The following is a 17,153-nucleotide window of genomic DNA, read 5'->3' as shown; positions in this document are numbered from 1 at the left end:
TATTTTAGGCGCTCAAAAATATTAATAGACTAGACAAAAATACTATAAAATAATTGACATGCAAAATAGAAATGCCTTATATAGCAAGAGAACAATATTAAATATTACCGGAACTCCGTCGCACAATAACCTCGTTAATTCCATTAAAGCAGAAAACAGTCGGAACTATTTGAATAAGCGCTTAGCGTAGCGACGGGGATTCCAGGCACAGATTTAGGAATTTTAAAATTCCGAAGTTGTAGCAATTTTATGTGTTTCGTGAGCAATAAATTTGCTAACCGAAAATGTAAATGATAACTAACACGTATCGGGGAAGAAATAAATCAATGTTTTTTAAGTATTAGAGAGAATTAATTTTAATTAATCATTTATAAAAGTGTAAATAAAGTTAGATTGTTTATAGATAATTGCATTCGATTTGTAATGGCTTACTAACATACTTGTATATAAATTTATAATTGTTATGAATAAATAAAAATAATACTTTCTATTTAAATAATGCGTAACAATTTTTTTAATATATAATTAATAATTTACCGCTGTTAGGCCATTTATAATGTAAGTGTGTATATGAATAATGAATGAGTTTGAAAGTTTTCCGTTTTAATAAGACAATTTAAGCTACTGACTATCACTTTTTGTGCTAATCAAATGGTTTTTAGACAACAAACGACGCTATTTAGTTATTAAACAAGTTTAACTTATTTATAAACAAAGTAGGCACACTTCTATCCTTAACCTTGTGTTATTATGTAGGGTAAGTTTTGCGATAACGAGGAAATACTTGAGCCTCATTGTTCATGCTAGATATAACCAAGAAATTTAAATACCTATAAGGTTGAAATGTCTTCTCACACTCGCAGCAAGTTCAAAGGAACATCCTGTGCATTATTGATTCTTGAAGCCAAAGATACTAAGGCCACTCTTTGAGTAATTACTATTGAAAGACATTTGGAAGCCCACAAATTTATTTAATATTAATAAACTAATAGCCGATAATCTAAAGTTACACCAATTAAGAATTTGACCATATCCGACAGCGAACCGCAAGTTTGTACTCTAGTTATATATTATTATCATATTTCTTTTTTACTGGCGTAGACACCGCTAAGAGGTTAAAGCCGAGTTAACAACAGCGCGCCAGTCGTTTCTTTTTTTCGCATTTTGGCGCCAATTCGAGATACCAAGTGCAGCCAGGTCCTTCTCGACCTGGTCTTTCCAACGGAGTGGAGGTACTCTCAGGGCTAGAGTGTTTTCATCCATTCGGACTACATGAACTAGCCAGCGTAGCCGCTGTCTCCTACTTCGCAGAACTATGTCAATGTGTCGTCATATTAATATCTTGTACAACTCATCGTCCCATCGACTGCGGTATTCACCGTTGCCAATTCGCAAAGAACCATAAATCTTATCGGTCTTGTTTTTGGAAGAGAAATCACAAAGTCACATCATAGAACTCTTTCATAATATCTACAGTGACTTTGCAAGTATTTTGTTCTAAATTTTCAGATTAAAGGGATACCTTTGTGCTGTGGGTCCGGCACCCGGTCGCGGTGCGACTTCACACTGAACTGAATTTTCAATACTACCTGCCTTTAGGCTTAAACCATAGCCACCACGAATCTCACCAAAGGGCCAAACCCAATGAGCATATTAGACCGAACTCTAGATTTAAGTCTCCGGCCAGATCTAGTAGCTTTTGTTATTACCAGTTCAGCACCGATCAAACTCAATGACAAGTGACATTTGTCGCTTGAACTTCAAATATCTCTAAAAGGATCCTCATTCATAGTCTGTAATATCAGTTCAAGCTGAATATTATAACACTATTTCTGACAAGACTATGTTGAAGTAACAGACACAGTGCATTATTAGATTTTAGTCGCCTCTAACGACAGGCATACCTTCTACCCCTGCCCGCTGGGGGAGAAGACACAGTCTACAATCGGTTTAACAAATTTCAACGACGCGAAAACAGTTATAATCGAGGATAATGTGACCAAAGTCAGTGATGATTGAAGGTGTTTAAAATATTAGAGATAATAGCCATATGAAAAAACAACATGGGTTAAGAAACGGTAGGCGTTATTAGTCAATTTTCTCACTCCAGACAACAAACGCCACTTCACATCAGTGCAAGATACCGTTTAAGCGCAATCCAAAGGTGTTTCATGACCGCCGTTGAAATATGTATCCAATGTTATACACCAGAGGCCAACGAACAACCGGAACAGTGGACTTTAACCTTCTAACCTGCTGTGTAAAAAACGAACAGTTCCATCATACGAAGAAAATAGATCGTTTCTCCCATGATAACGTACCGGCTCAACCGCCGTAGCGGTAAAATTGCTTGAATGAAACTTAAAAATGGAACCTTACTCCCCGCTTTTAACAGATGTGGCCACTTTGCAGAACTCTGGTAAACATATTTTTCAGACGAGTTAAGGAAGTGGGTGCAAGATCGGATAGTCTATTTATAAAACGTAATTTTTCTGAAATGTTCGATTTTTTTTTTTGGCTAAATACTTGTCGAACGGCCGTACTTAGACGTTTCTTAGGACCTCAGAAATTTCGTTCTGAATTTTTATAGCTAATAGCTTTGTAGATATGTTAAGCAAACTCGTAAAAGTGTCAAAGTTATCAAACAACAATATAAATTGCATAATTGTCTATCAATTTCGAATAACTTGCTTCGAGTTTACTGCATTAATTAAATAATTGAAATTAATTTTGTCTGACCGATTTTGCGCTTAGATGAACACTTACTTTTAAGCGCCACGATTTTGTTTTGATCTTCAATTTCTACTAATTTTTTATTCAACTCTTTTGCCGAAAACCCCATTTTGTGAATACAAAGGCGGAAATCGCTAGTGAAAAAAGGTAAAAATAGAAAGAAATTAATTTGGCAAAAAACGGGTAGTCACAAAAAATTTACCGAATAAATTAAGCAAATGACGAAAACAAAAGTGGTAAGCACTTAAACAACTAATAAAATGTTTTATGCTAATATTGACTTTTTTGCCGTCGCGCTCGTTCGCAATCGTTGGCAGCTTTGTGGCTAAACGCAATCAGCAATTCATCACATGAACGCGAAGCATGCGCCGTGAATTTTAAGCAAAGTGCTGAAAATCTAGCGCAAGTGGAACGTATTTTACCAATTTTTACTATTTTTATGTCCAAAAACAAATGCAACAATAAATAACGTATAATGGATGCATAAAATGATGGTTAACACCATAAAACAAAATGTAAACAAACACTTGAAATACCAGATACCAGCGCATAAATAAACAAATGTTATAAGGCTTCGATGCAACCGCAAAAGTATAGGCACAAACATACAACAACACCGATAAAAGCAATATAAGCAGCATTACTTAACGTTCTTTGGAAGGTTATGAGAAGTGGTATCTGGCCATCACTGGCTGTTGCTCGAGCGATGATGCTGCGCAATATATTAAGTTTGGAGTGCAAAAGAAGGCAAAACAATTTATTAAAAAAATTATAGTTTCATGGATTTGTGCTAAAGAGTAAATAAAAAAGTCTCTCATAGTGTAGAAGTTGGTAAATAATATATAAAAAAAGTATTGAGATACTACCAAAACTATCTTGAACAAAAAAGCTAACAACAACATATAGAAAAAATTTAAAAAACTATTTAAAAATCGAAGCCTAATTCCAATTCGTAAGGTAACGCATGATGTCTTTAAATATTCTCGCCAATGTCTTGTTTAATTGCTCGCCCTGAAGAGTCTTATAGTATAAAATATACCTATAACTCGAATACAGTTTTCCAAGATCAGATTATATTTATATTTTGGATTTTTATCAGAAACTGCTAAAAAATGCACGACAATCTGGTAAACTAAATAAAGTCTTAATAGTTCATTGTGCATATTATATTGGTTATATTCAGTCGAAGAAGTAGCATCCCACCAGGAACGACACGAGTCTGGTGACTCATCTTCCTTCCTCGCGTACTTTCTTTGGTTATTCTTCCTTCCAAAGATAATAGTTCCGTTGAAACATTTTGAATAATAATTAGTAATGAAGACTGTCTAAAGTCAAGCAGTAAGTTCAGTAGTAAACAACTTAAAATATTTCTTGATGTGATTCTAGAATTGAAAATGCTAATAATCCATGGGGGCTTGAACAGTTGTCATAGGATCTGAACCATTTTTTGTCATAAGGTGGCATATCTTAGGGGAATTATTAGTGCAAAGTTTTATTCAGTTATATCAATTAATTCTTGATTTGTGTACTGGAAAGTGAAAGAATAAAATGGAATTTGAAATTGTGCTATATGAGAAGTAGAGGTTGTTTTAGTCCGAATTCGCACTGTGGCTTAAGAATGTGAGAAAATTGTCATGTACCAAATTTAGTCGAAATTGGTCGGTCGGGTCCCGAGATATGTGATTGTGAGTGAGCGGTGCCTCTTTTCATTTCAATTTTCACCCCTTCTCCCATAAAGCCGGGTGTAAATGTTAATGATTTTATGTTATTAACAGTACCGTTAAACGAGTAGTGTACGAGATTATCTTCCGATTTCGCCCATTTTTACAGTGTCGGTAGGTTTGCTTAAGGGAATTATCCCAATTGAATTTGGCTATTGTAGCTTTAGTGGTCTAGCCACTGAGGACCGCAGATGCTTCTTTCTACTGTGATCCCCAGTGCCAAATAAGAGTTCTATGTCTTAATTTAGTGCTAAGTTACGGGGCTTTATACGATTTCGGTTAATGACGTTTTGTGAGCGTGCCAGTGGTCCGACTACGCCCATTTACGATCTCTCTAACTTTTTTGCCAAGAAACATGTCAGAGCAAGTTTCATCGAGATAGCTTCATTTTTACTCAAGTTACAGCTTGCACGGTCATACGGACAAACAGACAGTCAATGGTCATTATTGTATATACCCCTATATATGTATATCTCGCTTAGAGATACATACATACAACTGATAGGTGAACAAAACTATTATGATCTGTAACCACATTTTGCGAGAGTATAAAAAATTAAAAACTCCTCGATATACAGGAAGGTGGCGTGAGGGCTTCAAACAAATTGTGCTTCCTGGTTGACATAGTTCCAACCATTGTAGTGATCTAATTTTTTTACATTTTTGAATTTTTTAAAAATACTTAAACTTAAATTTTCTCAAATCCGAGACAGGAGCGGTAGAGAGCTTTATAACAAAGATTTTTCAAGAAAAACATGCGTAAAGTTTCGTCGTCTGCTAAGCCGATCCATTTGTACCGACACTAAAATGCCAAAAATTTCGGAAATAATTAAAATTTTGAAAAATTCTTTTAAAGAGATATTTTTGGATACCTAAATTATCGAATTAATCTCGATTTTTTCAAATATCTACATTTGAATACCTTCTCTAACTTTTTCGCCATGGGAAAATGTTTACGGATGTACAAGTTAGAGCGTTGACAAGAAATAGGATAAACAATGACTAAATCATGATCCCTTCGATCTCAGTGAGTGTCATCCGAAACGGCCACTTCGCAGTTGACTCGCTTACTTAATGAAATTTACATAAAGTATAAAGAAGTATAAGCTAGCGTTAAAAATCTCCGTTCAAGTCCATAAAAATATGGATTTAATAAAAAATATAATAAAAAATAAATAAATATTATGGTGCTTTTGATACATTTGGTACATTTGATGACTTCCAAAAAACAAAAAAAAATTTTTGTAACCTATTCTTCCTTTCGTTCAACATATTCATCAGAAAGTTTTAAACACTACCTCGGCAACTTTAACTTCTATAAAAACTTTTTCGCATTTTATGTAGTAACATTTTTTTATTACACACTGTTTGCCTATTGTGCCACAATTCTTAACCAACCTGTTATGGGCAGATGCTTTGTTCATATTTGTCAACATAGAAAATAGCACCGCAAAGCTGTAAGAAACCAAAACTATGAACTGTGAACAGCAAATGCAAAAAACAAAGCTTGCAACTCGATTTGGGTTTGGTGAATGTGCGAAAAATATTTGTTTTATTTACTTAAACTGGTGATTTGGCGTGACAAAAGGTAAAACTATGCTAACCACAGCATAAACGAACTTAGCAGCAGCAACATAAAGGCGTACTACATACATACATGCAAGCATACAAACAACAATAGTTTTTGTAACGAAGTGACAGCACTTTTAATTTTTATGCCCTAAACAGGGTATATTAAGTTTGTGAGGCAGTTTGCAACACCCAGACGAAAACGTCGGAGATCGTAAAACATATGTAAATATGATGGGTCAGCGATCAGCGTGACTCTCAATGACAATTTGACTACGCGAAATAGTCCATCAGCTTTTGAGATATCGATCTGAAATTTTATGCATTTTATTTCTCTCCAAGCAGCTGCTCATTAGTCGGAAATATTTATATCGGAGCACTGTAGCATATAGCTGTCATATAAACTGAACGGGCAAAATCAAGATATTCTATGGAAAACTTTTTTGTTTGACAGGATGTCTTCAGGAAATTTGGCACAGATTGTTAACACAGATAATGCTACAATCTCTAAATAAATTGTACAGATAGAGCCACTATAGCATATAGCTGCCATGCATAGTGAGCAATGAAAATTAAGCAAATTGTTTTTATACCCTTTTAGAGTATAAGAAAGCACTCGTGAAGGGTATATAGCGAACTAACCATTTTTTCTATTTTTTTTTTTAATTTGCACTTTTTTCTTTAACTTACATATAAGCAGCTTTAATTAAGCTAAGCGCAGATGACAAACTGAACATCTGTTACGCCACTTAGCCACACCTCAGACGTCACTCACAGCATGCGACTTCAGGCCGCCCGCCCAATTATGCATTAACATCTAATATTTGTTTTACAACATATAATCATATAGAAAATTCAAGAATTACTTAATCGTTGAATTGCGTGTTTTTGTTGTAATGGCGTCTTACACACACCGTCGTCCAACAGTTGCAGTTGTTGCTGTTGCAATATTAACCACAAACACTTGTCTGCTTCGGTAAGCTATTGTTTATTGTTGTTGCTGCTGCTGCTGCTGCTTGTTTGGACAATTATTTTTCCGAAAGATTATATCATGTACAAATTGATTTCTGGTTTCGCACGCTGCACTCCACAACAACAACAACAACAACAGCAGCTGGCATCAAATTGCTAAAGCAATTTTCCAACAAATTCTCAAATAATTTGCACGACAAAATCATCGTAAGCTTGCAGAAATACATATTAGTTAGCAAATTTAGTTAATATGCGAACAATTCCCTTCGGATACACACACAGATGATCACACACTAGTACATCGTTGCTTTGCCTTATAATAGCGGTTTTGTGAGCGCTCTTATGCACATACTTGCCTCACCAATTAGTGCTAGAATGTGCAATTAACTTCGCTTACCTTTTGGAATATTCCGCTGTGCGAGATCTTACCACACTTAATACATATTCATGTGCTTTGGGTGGCGTTATTGAATAATGGCCAATTTAGTTGCTACCATTTTGAGTTGTAAAGTTCAGTAATTGCGTAAATTACAAAAAAAAAAAAACAATTTTAAATGCCAATCAGTTAATTGAATTATACATTGTAATGTTTGAGTATGAAGAAAGAATGACATTGTTATTATATCATTAGAGACTTATCCAAGACTTTTGATAGAATTATAACCTTAATTTCTTAAAAGACAAACTAGACACTGAACAGGGTATATTAAGTTTGCTAGGAAATTTGTGACACCCCATATCAGCGAAAAAGCTTCTAGACTCTCAGTCTTTGAGATATCGGACTGAAATTATGCTCATGTTTTTTTCTACTTAGGGAGAGCTGGACTTACTATGAGATCACTAGATATATTGTGATCGTACTTGGACCAAAAGGCTTTTGCGACAGCGATAGCCAAGCTTACGCGAAGCCCAACTAATAGTAGAACACAAGAGGATACGGGAGAACCAACCCGCTTCCATTCTAACGATAGCCCAGGTTGCCTTTTTTTGTTAGCTCATCAGCTTGACAGTTTCGTACCGAGATTAGGCACCCTTTGACTGAACCCCTGAATTCAAGGCTAATATCGTCACTCCGCTGTCTGAGTTGATGGTCAATTCTCGAAAGGAGGCTCTCTCTGAACGAGCAGCTTCATATTTTCAATGGAAATCGATGAACCGAGGTATAATTCCGCATAAAGTTAATGAAGTGGTAACTATTAGAACAGTTGTAAACCAACTCTTCGCTCAAATTTCTTGAAACCTATGTTTATGTAACAGACAAGAGGCTAGGCCCTTGGTTCTATGATGCTATAAATATGGAAAATGTGAAAAAAATGGGCAAAGGTGAGATTTTAAGCTTTTTCACCAGCTCAGTAGGATATAAGAACGTCTGAGCTACCAAATGCTTATGCCTTGTTCTTACAAAGGCGGTACAGTCAATAAGGAAGTGTTGATGTTGTTGATGTTTCGACCTCGTTTAATGCATTCAGCTTCTATCGCTAGCATTCGCTAAGATTCTCAACCTTATAGTGTGGACGTCTATAGTGCGTCATTACCTGTTATAACCCTTCTATGCGGTTAACTTTTACATATGTAATTATAAGTTTTGAAAATTTCATGCCAAAGGCCCATACATTTTTTAAAAAGTTTTTTGTTTTAGGTTCCCTACCTTAGCACCACTAATCTTAGTGACAAATGGTTTTATCTGCACGATCCATTAAGCCATGTATATAGAGTAGGAAACCTCTTTTTCAAAATAAAAGTTATTGACGTCGAAAAAAATTCTCTAATTTCTTTAACTTCGCATCGGGTTTGAAACTTTTTTAATAATACGGATAATGAATACAAAACATATTGCGAAATCGAAAAATTCTTTTGGTAAATTGTTTCTAGATGTTGTTGCAGTCATATATCACCAGTGCTACCAATCATATTGATTGTGCCAAACCACATAGTGTTGGAAAGGTGAGATTTTAAGCTTCAATTCACCAAAAAGAAATTAAATTCAGGGAAGCTGAAAAAAAGTAACAGCTGTTCAAAAATGATTGAAAATAATAAAGGAATTTGCTATATTTTGAAATTTTTGTATGAAAAAGGCAGGGGCGTAGCTACAACTTCGGGCGCCCGGGGCCAAGGATGTTCATGCCGCCCCCTTTTATCTACCTACCTACAAGTTTCATGAGGTGGTGCGAACAAAAGTGAATTTTTACAAAATATCTTCCATATTAAGTATATAAAATTTAGGAACTAGAAGCCACGCACATTCTGAAGTTCCAAAATTCTCACAGTACGGTTTTTGAGGAAATTGATAGTAAATTTACAAGACATCTTATTAAAAGCCATAGAAAAAACCCATTTTCGCCTTATATCTTGTACACTTTTGACACAATTTTCGGGAATTTTGGCCCGAATTGGAGCTTTTAAATACAATTTTTGAAAATTTGGAGAAATAAAAGTATTTGTTACATTCAAAACATAGGGTAACTGTGAGAGTGACACGTCGCTAGGCAAAGCTAGAAAAGTGCATCTTTAAGTTCTATCACTATTTTTAAGAAAGAATAAGCCAAAAGATATAAGACAAATTCAAAGACTGAAGAGTATTCGAGTAAAAATTAATATTTTTCATTGTTATTCAGATTATTACATTGTGAGTGTACAACTCTTTATCTTTTATAATAAATTTTGTAAACAAAATTGTTGAAGTATTTTTCTGAATTTTAAGAAACAGCGAAGACCGTTTTGTCGCCCCCAAGACGTTGCGCCCGGGGCGACGGCCCCCTTGGCCCCTCCCTAGCTACGCCACTGGAAAAAGGGAACAATACCACGCAAGCCGCCAATGAAATTTGTGAAGTTTACGAAGACGATGTGGTATCAATTCGTGTAGCACAACAATGGTTCGCTCAATTCCGTTCAGGAAATTTCGAAATTTCGACTTTCGACTTTCGACTTACTTTGATGAAAGTTTTACACTGATGGAATAATGTTTCTAGCGGAAAAATGGCAAAAAGTGGTCGACCAAAATGGTATACATTTTTTTTTATTTATTTATTAGTATAACAATAAAAAAATAAGTTGAAATTTGATTAGAAATACGAAAATACTTTTTCGACTTTCAAAAGTTATCCAGTCTTAAAATGCGTGCGTTTTCATGTGATTAACCTTATAAGAGCCAGACACATTAACTCCCGCCTAAACTAAAATTATATAATTATATGTATAAACGATTGTATATTTATATAACAAATATAACTTATTGAATATTCATTTCAAAATTACTATAAAAACGCAGGTCAAAATTTTTCAAATCGGAATTGCATACTTAAATACATGCAGATAACGAGGCTTCCTGTTTCAAAACAAATAAAAATCAATTTGTGTTTGAGTTTATTTACATCCGAAATGAAATTTGATTTTAATATTAAAAACAAACTCAGCAATTATCAAAATTTGTTTTGAAAATGCAAAAGTTCAAAGAACTTATATAAAATGCAAATGTACGAAACGTCACACGGTCGATGCGGTAGCCAAATTATCGGCGCCGGTAGTGGTGTGTGTGGCTTGGAATAACAATTCATACATACTTATATACTATTTTGTATAAATAGACAAATGTGACTTTAAGGCAAAAAAATTATATTTGTATAAAAATTTAGATGCAAATAGAAATATCAAAAAAACCCACATTTTATAAACACAATACTTTATGTGGACTTAAAAATATTTACCAGCCAGCGGTTCAAAGACGCCAAGCCAGCGCACACGCTCGAGCATGTGCGAGTCGAAGCAGACGCGGCAAAATGCATTTTTAACGACACAATAACCAATAAAATCACTCACGTTTCCATGATATTAAAATAATTGCCAATTTTTCGAATTGCTCGAGCAACAATTTATGCAATTTCTACAAGTCATGGCTGTGATTAAACATGACTTCTGCGCTTCTGCTGAGGTGCAAAATAGCTGCACCTACAGTGCTTTGCAAAAGTGTTTTTTCTGCACAACTGTGTGCCCCTTATGTTAGACCATAACGCACCTATTAGAGGACCAACGTAGTACCAGCTTTCCTGCATACATATTTAAAGCTGTACGACGCCGCCAAATGCACTTCGTTAATCACTGTAATGACATACCGTTAATAAGCTTATCATTACAATCGTTAATCACACACAATCAACACACTTTATGACTATGCAACAAAAACAATGGCGGGCAAAGCGTGTGATGAAGTGTGCAAGCCGCAGCAAAATGCAGTTAAGCTGCACAGCTGTTTAGTAAGCGTTGATTGAGCGCAACGTGAGCAATTGTTGCCAGCAATAATTTTGCTTTTTTCTCACTTTCCGCAAATCTTCCTTATGCGGTGCATACTAATAAGGCCCGTCTTCTTTTTATTTGCATTTGTGTGTAGTATCAATAGTCATAATTATTAATGAAGATTTTTTTTAATTAATTTTTCTTTTATTTTATTTTTTCTTTTCATCATTATTATTGTTATTTAGTGTTAAATTGAAACCACCAATTGTTTGCCTGATTTTCTACAACCGCAATTAAATAAATTTTGCAGTCGCGTCATGGTGTGTGAAGCATGAAATGCATTGAAGCATACAGAAAGCCCTTGGGCGCAGCTTTTGAACCCACTCCGAGCTGACAATGTGCGCAAATAAACGCTTAAAATGAATAGAAATCCACACTTTTTTGCTGGCCCATCGAGTTGATGGATAGTCGTTGTGCTAGATAAGCGAAGTGAAGTGGATTGCGTAAAAACACTGCGAAGATACAGATAAATGTAGATGTGCAGTTACAGTTTCGGTAAATACATATGAGCGGACCAAGATGCAGATACCGATACACAAATCTGCATACATTGTCTGATATTGATACTGATGCGGATAGAGTTAGAGATAGGAAATTATTTGCTGATAAGGATATAAAATTCATAAAAAATCGGTATTAGAATGAAACACAGATTTACATAGATGCCGGAGTAGAGGCAAAAACAAAAGTATCAAAATGTGGCAGCAATTGTGACAAGCATCATCCAATGCCGGCGTAATATCCGAACATCAATGCATGAATAAACGGACAACATGAGTACCTGGATTTCCTCCTGACCCAAATATTTTATGAGCACTAAATAGACATATGTGCTTCAAAAGTTACCTTTCTAGAATCCATAACGATGTTTGTCTGAACTGTGCAACAAGTATAGAGTGCTAAACCTTCTTCTTTGAATACCATTTTAATATAAGAGAAGAGTGAATAACTATTCTTAACAATAGTTTGATGGTGGAAAATTTACGACAGTCATGTATCAGTGCCATGATAAATCGTCCTTCTCTTCAGTCGGGGTGTGGGCGCAAATCAGCAATATGTTGAAGAACTTCGCTTTGATGCGGATTATGGCTAGACGTTCATCCACCGGGGTGAATTCCAAGACCTACTCGTCTTATAAAGTAAAATCCAAATTCCAAAAGGACCTACTCGTCTCAGTCCTTGTCCCGTCCATCGCTCTTCTTGGACGGCGGTGATGCCAGTCTTCACTCTAACGAGGACATCAACCAGCTGGGGAGCGGCACCTTCCCAATTAAGGTACCGGACATTCCAGGCGAATTCCCTTAAATCATTATCCTTAATTCTTCTCATCCGAAGCTGTTGTTTGCCTTTTATTGGGGGCATTTCTTATTTCTGGTCCCAAACCCAGCGCGCAACCATGGAGAGATAATTCGCCTTCTCAACGCCTTCAAATGGATGTTCTTTGGTTACCCAGAGCATACTTGGTCTAAAACCGGAAGTCGTGAGCTGCTTAAACAATATTTAAAAGAAGCTTTTCTGGCCACTCCCAAGTGAATGGCACTTAGAGATTCGCCACATGACTCCTGTGCTCACCTTGGCCAAATGTTATGAAATTTAGCCATTGAAAAACATATACTCGTATACCTTATATGCCCTAGTTCTAAATTTTACTTAATATATTAGCAAATGTAGCAATCTCAAATTCTTCTACGAATGCTATTGTTCTTACCTCCTACTGGATGTTAGAGCTAAAATTGAAGACCAAACTTTTCAGGACTTTTGGCAACACTTTCGTCACTCATTCAGCTTAAGAAAATTGTAACTGAAAACTACCATATGATCAAAATTTATCCGGACTGGGGAAAAAGGGTTTTCAATAGTCAAAGCCATGTTAGAATTTGACGGCGCATTATCGTGGTGAAAATTCCATGAATTTTCTATTCACAAATCTAACAAAACGGCCTTATTAACGGTTTGGCTCTATGAAATGATTTCATGGTGAATCACATTACGGTAAGCAAAGAAACCAATGAGCATTTACGATTTCATGTTGGAACACAATCGCTAGATTGTCGAACCGTTTGAATAGAGCCACCACTCGTTGCCAGTAATGAGGCGTTTGATAACTTTAGGGTACTCAACTACGTTGGCAAGCATCTCATTTGCAACCTCTACTCGATGACGTTTTTCCAAAGGACTAAGGATTTTTAGTACAAGTCTGGCACTGACCCACTTCATATCCAAAACATTCACCAAAACCAGTTGAACCGATCCATAAAAAATTTTGACAACCTCTGCTGTTTCTCTGTTGCCAAAAATCATCGTGTAAGGATTAGGCGATGTCAGCGTCATTAATGGGTAATGAACGACTCTCATAAGGCAAGTTTTCGACAACTTCAAGACCTTCACTTAAGGTTTTGTGGCACGTAAATGCTTTTGTTCGTGATAAGAGAGATTCCTAAAAATACTTCTGCAATATTTTCAAAACTGCTGTATCCGCGATTCAACTCGTTGTTCAATTAATGTTTCCATTCTTCTTCTCCTTGTCTCGAGTTCTTCTCCGATGTAATATTGGAACTTTCGGTCGCTAATATAGTTCAGAAAGAAGCTTATGATTAGTTACGATATATTTCAAATGGCATTGTTCTAAAATGTTTTTTCAGGCGAGCTGCTTGTGAGCAAATTTTTTCAGAACCTCTTTCTTAAAAACTTTGGCATAAACACACTCATATCTCTTAAAAGTGATAAACTTCGAAAGCTTCAAGCATATTCGGAAAGCACTGTCAGCGTGCGTTAGTTATAATGGGTTGTCAAAAAAATCTTGCGGTATTTTTATTGATTTTTTTTTTTTATTGAAATTGAAATGAATTTTTGATGACTCATGCCCAGCTCTTGACCGATGCTACGGCTGCTACTATGCCGGTCTCTTTCGACCAATTCAGCGATTTTATCGCAATTTTCGACGACAGGCCTTCCGGAGCGTGGCGCATCTTCGACCACCTCTACACCAGAACGAAAACGTTGAAACCATCGTTGTGCGGTGGAAATGGAAACTGTATCGGGTCCATAAACTGCACAAATTTTATTGGCGGCTTGAGATGCATTTTTGCCTTTATCGTAGTAGTACTGTAAAATATGCCGTATTTTCTCTTTATTTTGCTCCATATTTGCGACGCTATAACTCACGAACGACTTAAAAGAAACGACAATCAATCGTGTTAGCGCGTGAAATGAGCTTTCCAAAAACTAGAACTACGCGCTTTCAGCGCCAACTAGAGAAAATACCGCAAGACTTTTTTGACAATCTATTATAACAAAACTTGTCAGGATCATTACTGCAACTACTCGACTTACTTTCCATAATAAATGTGTACTATTAATCTCATAAAAGTGATAAGCAGATTGACAGACTTTGAATAAAACCGGAAAAAATTAAAATAAGACTTGTAGGTAAACCAGAGCTGTCAGCTGACATCCAGTAGCAGCAATACAGTTAATACTACCTACTTTACCGAGCTGCACCAAACAAAAATTTTTTTTTTGTAGGCCAGTGTAATCGTCATAGATAATTAGTACATACATATTTATATGAAATTTTCTGTTTACCTACCCAATTTAAATAGGTTAAATGAAAAAACATATAATTTGGATAACAAATTACGGAAATACATACATACATATGTATGTACATACAAAAACAACAAAAAACTATGAACAATGTCTATAAATACAAGACAAAGGATCATAAAAACGCACTAGAATAAACATGTACCAACAACAGTTAACCATCAGCCAATCAACCAAGGGATCCAACGTTGCACCAAGCTCTCTAGTTTATAAATAGCCCGAAGAGACTGCAAAATTAAAACAAAATGTGAGACTCAGCTACGCACGGAAAGTTACCAGCTCGGTGATAGCGCCGGCAACAAATGCTGGATGCTGCCGTTAACTACCTTTACATTTTTTTGCTGCGCACCCGCTCGTAGCGTAACTGCGAACAACGGACTGTCACGCGGCTAAACGGCAAACCAGTTAAAACGAAGCGTATCGCGAACGCGCTGTGCTGTTCTGGGCGACAAATAAAAAATTTTATTGATGGATTGGTACTGTCAGTCGCAACTTTAATGTCGTCTCAAAGTGAATAGTGATTATCACACGTCGGTGATGATGACGAGCTGCTGCTCACGGCGATTGTGCAGCGCAGTGGCGATGGTGTGGCTGTTAATGATGCGAATCTGCCACCAATACACCAGCAGTCACTCTCGGTGAATCACATATGATTACATATACATACATATATGTAAACGGTTATTAGCAGATTATTTTCATATTCCGTGATTGACAATGTCGCAGAATATTGATAGCTCCGTCGCAACAGCACGTCCCGTTAACTATCCAATTGATACAGCAACAATGATTGAAAGTATTAAAGCATGATTAAATGGTACTGCGGGCATAAAGAGATGAATGCCAGCTGATACCAGCAAACAGTAATGTCGCAGTAAAAGATAATAACTATTTATATGACACTCATTACACCTACACACGTACACTCACGTACACTTAGAAACATAAGTGTTTATAGATTTATAATGACTATTTAGCATACAATTAATTACTGCAGCTGATAAGCCTGGCTTGCAATACAAAATAGAAATAAAAGTGCGTATTTACATTGAATTGATGTGGAGCCACTCCCCCACTCTTTCGACGGGCATTTACTAGTTGTGTGGAGCAGCAATTAACTATCAATTCTTCAGCCGTGACAGTCAGAAGTTCTGCTCACAATATCAGAAAAGCATTTGTTGAACTTGCATTTGAAGTTGATTGACTGAGGTTCATTAACCCATAAGCAAGTTCAATATGCAGTGGACCGCAAATATATTTTAAAACGCACGCAGATCTATGTATGTATGTATGTATGTAGATTTAAGAGAATATGTTTTCTTTTGAGGCATGTCTTAGACCATTAAACACGCTTCGATAGTAGAAATAGCCTAACTAGAGTTAATTGAAAATTTAACTCGAATATCATACTACTTTTTTGAGTTCATGAAGATACATTGGGATAAAAAAGCACCCGGTAAGGGGTACAACTTTTTAATATGGCTATTTTTACTATGGCTAAAAATATCGAATAAAGAATTTGTCTCAATCGTTGCGAATGTTGGAGGAGAATAACGGTGATTCAGTTGTATCAAAAACACCAGCCTACGAGTGATACAAAGCCTTCAAAAACGGTCGAGAGATCAATGAACACATGCCTCGTTCTGGACGACTTTCGACCTTTTCAACTGGTGAAAATATTAAAAAAGTGAAGGATATGATCGTCATGGCAAGTGTTAGAGAGATGGCAAGAGAGCTCAACTTCTTTCACGAGTCCGTTCGAATGATTTAGATGTATGCATTTTTTTCAAAAATAGTGGAATTGTGACCGAATTTAAAGCCAAAAACGCAATGAAAACCATCGATCAACCCCCGTATTTACAAAGATTTGGCTCCGTTTAATCCGTCTTAAAGCCTTAAGATCACGACCACAGTACCGATTAGTTTAGGAAATGACACGCATTTTAACCAACTAAAGGCTATTATTTCGGAAATCCGCTAGCTACAAGACGCACTTTTTGGGACATAACTACATTCAGACTGACTATCAAAAAGCCTAAATCGATTCAAATCACAACTTCATGGCAAACTTAATAAACTTAAATAGGTATAATACTAATACCTGAATTAAAATTAATTTAGTTTTTTTACAAAATCAATTCCAGTATTGATTTTGGAAATTTAGTCTAATTTACATTTTAATCTATTCTGTTACTGATTTTGGCCATTTAGGCTCATTTACATGTTACAATGACTCTAAACGTTTAAATTTCGTATTCTTCC

Source organism: Bactrocera tryoni, chromosome 4 (assembly GCF_016617805.1).
Source record: "Bactrocera tryoni isolate S06 chromosome 4, CSIRO_BtryS06_freeze2, whole genome shotgun sequence".
Taxonomy (NCBI): Eukaryota; Metazoa; Arthropoda; class Insecta; order Diptera; family Tephritidae; genus Bactrocera; species Bactrocera tryoni.
Note: the sequence above shows the minus strand (reverse complement) of the source record.